This window comes from Mus caroli, chromosome 4 (genome assembly GCF_900094665.2).
Source record: "Mus caroli chromosome 4, CAROLI_EIJ_v1.1, whole genome shotgun sequence".
In the NCBI taxonomy this organism is placed as follows: Eukaryota; Metazoa; Chordata; class Mammalia; order Rodentia; family Muridae; genus Mus; species Mus caroli.
In genome coordinates, this window is record NC_034573.1 from 5044264 (window position 1) to 5049874 (window position 5611).

Here is a 5611-nt window from a genome sequence, read left to right on the forward strand (position 1 = left end):
GGTCTGGGACTTCCAGCCCCCGGTGTAACAGAGACACAAATGTCTGTTGTGGAAACCACCCAGTCTAGAGTGCTTTGCTAGGACAGCCTGGCAGGCCTGTAAACTGTGCCTTTGGTGACTTCATATTTCTATTACAGTTTACAAGTCTGGCCAACCGCCTTGGAAAAGGAAACTAGGGAAGGACACGTGAAGTGAAGGGCAGCGCTATGCTGTGGTTACCATGGGTTCTGATGGCTGAATCCTACGCAGCCAACTGCAGGCTCTGTGCCCTGTGCAAGCTCCCTCCCCTCTCTGGACATTTACCTTAGATGGAACTTGGAATGGTGATGGTGGTGGTGTTCTCATAGACCATCTCAGGAACTGGCAGTGATGATGCCACCAAGCCACACACGCCAGGCATTGCGTAGTAAACCTGCATGCACTAAGCACAGGCCACAGGGTCACTTGGTTATTATCAGGGACCTGAAACAGAGGTTCAAACTTGGCATGTTGTCCTTTGCAGATGTGTTGGGAAAGCCACCACTTGTACTGCAGGTGACACAACTGTGTGCAGGGATGCTTGTGGCACTTCCTGCTCAAACATCTTTCTCTTTTCCTCTCTCTTTTCTTTTTGTGGAGGGGAGAGAGAGAGCGAGAGCCAGAGAGCTGTGGTCAGAGGTCAACCCCTGGTGGTGTTCATTCTTCAGTAGCTTTCCCTTGTCTTGTCTTGTCTTGTCTTGTCTTGTCTTGTCTTGTCTTGTCTTTCTGTGAGGTGGGGGTCTTCCATTAAACAGATGCTCACAATTAAGCTAGACTAGATGGGCCCTAAGTCCCCAGAGAGCCTCTGTCTCTCCCTGCCCAGCACTGGGCTTATATAGGCATGCATCATCCACCAAACCCTGGCTTTTCATCTGAATTCTGGGAACCAAAATCAGGTCCCAGGGCTTGTGCAGCAGGAACATTACTAACTGAGCCGTGTCTTCAGCCCATGTGTTAGTTGTCTTAAGAGCAGTGGTATGAGGAGTCATGACTTGTGGGGAGCAGTGTGACATATGGGTGAGTTATAAGGAAGTAATAGTTCTTGAGGTTTGCTATGTATTTATGTCTGACAAGCCCAGCAAATGGGATGGCATCCAAACAGATTCCTTTAAAACAAAGCAAAACTTGACCCCTTGGATTCTGCAGCTCTTAACTCTAGAATCAGACAAAGGGGGCAGGGGAGTCAGCAACTTCTACTTTCAAGCAGCACAAAGTAGGACAGTAAATCTGTTTAGGTCTCATCATGTTTGACTTTAAGAATATGGCTGAGCTATGGGCAAGGCAATTCAGGAGGATATAAATGGCTGCATTATAATAAGCAGACACCTATTTTAAGCATGATCTATGTTTTTGAGAAAATTCATTACAATAAGTCTTACAATCCCAACCTTTTCAATGAATTTTTCATGTCTGCATACCAAGATATATATAAAACGATCACAATCGTGCACCTTTGGGGCGCTGCTGAGCGCCAGCTGTTTCAAGCATGATTTATAGGTTGCCTCGCTCAAGGTTAATAATCAGGAGAAACAGGTTACAGTATGCAATGGATTTATGTCAGGTTAGAAGTTCAGTTAGTGGAGATAGCATGTTATAAGGAAGCATACACTTTTAATTATTTTCTGCCATTTGTAATAAACTAAAAATAAATGGTGTCTTACATAGGGAAACCTCTCTGCTACGTGTAACTTCTGGCTATTTTTTGGCTTTATTCAAGGGGAAACACAGCTAGAAATTAATTATTAGCTGTGCATATGAAGACACAGCTTGAAGGTACTTAAACATCTGTGCAATGGGTCTGTGCAGAAGGCTTGATGGAGCTTCACAAACATCATGCTAATTATGCCCTTGCTGAATCAGAGCATTCTGTGATAGCCAAATGTCTGGAAGGATTGTCAGAGCTGTGGCACACATAAGCCACAAGTCAGCCTGCAAGGGTGCTGACATGTAACTTGTCTCCCTTTATGGGCAGACTGAATGCATCAGTTTTATACAGATTTCTGAAATGTCCCCTTTAAATTGAAACAAAAGATGTATCTTGTGGACATAGTGGAATTTTTTTATATAGTAAAGATAATTTTTCAAGTGTTTTCTTAACATATCTCTTATTGTCTGTACAAGTCTCTTGTTTCATTATTTTATTCTCCTTATTATCAGACTGAGTGCCTCAGCTCTTGCTCATTTGGCCCATGATAATGGTTCCTAGTGTGCTTATTACACACAAACAGACATGCACACATGCGTGCACACATACATGTTTTTAACAAAGTGTATGTCATTTTCTCTGTATATATACTTTAGTTATATAAATGTATTGTTATATACATCATGGTTTTAGTCTATCTTATGACTGTGTTTGTATGTTTGAGGGTCTCATGTAATGTAGGCTGACTTGAACTCCTGGTCTTCAGACCTCCATTTCCCAAGAACTAGCATTTACAATATGCGTCACCATGATTTTGTTTTGATATTTGTTTTTGAGACAGGCTCACTGTGCAGCCCCAGCTGGCCTGGAGCTCACTATCTAAACCAGGCTGGCCTCAAACTCATAGTGATCTGCCTGCTTCTTTCTGCCTCTCAATTGCTGTTATTAAAAGTGTGTGCTACCATGCCTGGCCAATGCATAACTGACCTATGTCAGCCTCCAAGTACTGATTACGAGGACTGAAGCAAAGAGCATCATCTTTCAGGTCTTCTTGTGGACTTCTGTGCGAATTCCTTAGCATTTGTATGCAGGAATGGATCTGTAAGAACAGCACTGATGTGTGCATATAGTTATTATTAGAGGTATAAAATGGTGAGTCCCCCAAAAGGCGCTTGTGTGTTTCAGACGTGGTTGCAGTCTGACGGACTAGTAAGGACTGATTGGCTCAGAGGTTGAAGCCCTGCCTTAGTCTATTGAGGGCTTTATTGGAGAATGGGATATCTGGGGGTGGGGCCTTGTTGTAGAGCATAGTTCCCCTGCTTCTGTTGTCCGCAGCTCTGCTTCCTGACTGCCCTGAGAATAGCAGTTTCCCTCTTCTAAATCCTTGTGACCATGAGACTCTGCCTCACCTTCCAGCTATAAATCACTGTGCAGGCTGACCATGGACTGAAACCTCAGAAGCCTTGAGGCCTTCAACGTGACCTTCTTCCCTTGAGATTGCTTATCTCGTGCATTTGTTGAGTTGGCTAACACAGTGGCAAGGGGGTGACTGGTTGCTCTTCAGAAGGGCTAAACCAGCCTTACTTCCAGAAGCCAAGGGCAGACATCCTCTCTCCACCTCACAGCCAGCATTTGCTGTAGCTTCTTATCTATTACTAGATATGAAGTCAGGGTTTCATTTTTCTCAGCTCTAATTACAAGTGCCTTTAGATCTTTCTTTGTGTCGTTAGCCTGTTCATTTTCTGTAAGCTATGCCAGGTTTTTGTTTGTTTGCTTTCTTTCTTGCTTTAGGAAATATTTATCCCCAGAATCCTGTGAAAGGTGTATTACATAACACAGAATCCTTTGTGAGACATTTATACTTTTCTTAGCCTGTGTGCTAGTATACAGCTGTGATGAGATGCCATTACCAGGATGTACTGGCTAGTTTTGTGTCAACTTGACACAGCTGGAGTTATCACAGAGAAAGGAGCTTCCGTTGAGGAAATGCCTCCCATGAGATCCAACTGTAAGGCATTTTCTCAATTAGTGATCAAAGGGGAAAGGCCCCTGTGGGTGGGACTATCTCTGGGCTGGTAGTCTTGGTTCTATAAGAGAGCAGGCTGAGCAAGCCAGGGGAAGCAATCCAGTAAAGAACATCCCTCCATGGCCTCTGCATCAGCTCCTGCTTCCTGACCTGCGTGAGTTCCAGTCCTGACTTCCTTGGTGATAAACAGCAGTATGAATTTGTAAGCTGAATAAACCCTTTCCTCCCCAACTTGCTTCTTGGTCATGATGTTTGTGCCCTGACTAAGACACAGGGCAACTTATCAAAGAACGTATTCAGAAGGTGGGGATAGACTCAGTTTCAGGTTAGAGACCATGACCCTCATGGTCAGAAGCACGGCCTCAGTGGCTGGCAGTGCACTGGAGCAGTAGCTGAGGGCTTACAACTTAAAATATAACAATTTAGCAGGGAGAGAGATCAGAAACAGTGTGGGCTTTCCAAATTGCAAAGCTGGTCCACAGTGACACACCTCCTCCAACAAGAACACACCTCCTAGTTCTTGCCAAACAGTGCCACCAACTTTGGACAAAGCATTTAAGTGTATTTGAAAGCCTCTGGGGGCCATTCTCATTCAGACCAGCATAGCGTAGAATGTTTGTAAGGCTGGCTCTCTCTTACTTCAGTGCTTCTGTGAGAATGGCTGAAGAACTAAGGGTTGTCAGTTAAATTGTCTAAAACTGATTGATCAAATCGCACCCCGATGGGTCTTTTTTCCTTGGAGTACTTTTTAAATACAGCGTATTAAAGCTTAGTTTGAAGAGTGACGTTCAGAGGGTCTTCCTTGGAGTTAATGTAAGATGTCTTGCCGTGACATCATGCCTTAGATAACTACCCACCTCTCAGCAACCTGCTCCCAAGCTGCCAGTTCAATGTAGCAGAGGCTCCAGGCACATCCTGCCTTTTCCTGGCAGGATGGCATGGGGCTTCCATGTCAGTTTCAAAGCATGCCTTTTTCTAAAAATTACATTTATTTATTCCCTTTGATAGCTCCTCTGGATGCCAAACCCTCAAATTCCTGATTTTTTTAAAATTAAATGTATATATTCACTTTAAAACCCAATATCAGCCCTTCCTGTCTTCCCAGGATCCTCTCACAGGAGTCTTTCCCCTTCCCCTTTTGAGTCTTAATCCCTCACCCCCATCCCACTTCCTGCCCCCAGCCTCCCATGCCCCACCCCACCCCACCCTACCCACTCCCCAATGAGGCCAGATAAGGCTGTCCATTTACACATACAGGATTTGTAGGTAGGCAGGCAAGAAGCTCAGGGATAGCCCCTGCTCCAGTTGTTGGAAGACCCACATGAAGACCAAGCTGCTCATCTGCTACATATATGCAGGGGGCCTAGGTCCAGCCAGAGCTCACCCTTTGATTGGTGATTAAGTCTCTAGGAGTCCCCAGGGGTCCAGGTTAGTTGACTCTGTTGGTCTCCTGCTGTCAATCTTTCTCCTAACTCTTCCGTAAAACTCCATCTACTGCTTGAGTGCAAGTCTCTGCATTTCTTTCCATTGGCTGCTGGATGGAGCCTCCCAGGTGCTTTTTTTTTTTGTTTTGTTTTTCAAGACAGGGTTTCTCCATATAGCCCTGGCTGTCCTGGAACTCATTCTGTAGACCAGGCTGGCCTCGAACTCAGAAATCCGCCTGCCTCTGCCTCCCGAGTGCTGGGATTAAAGGCGTGTGCCACCATGCCCGGCTCCCAGGTGCTTTTTAAAAAGAACAAACTGCATGAGAGGTTTCTGAGCTGCCTTATCTGTTTAGGGAGTATATGGCCCCATAGCTTAGCTCACCTGTTGCCTCAAAGTAGATCCAAGTGTTTTCCATCTCCTAACTCATTTCTAAGGAAGAATCAATCCTTAGAACCAACCTTTTCAAAATGTTTTAGGGCTGGAGATATGGTTCCGTG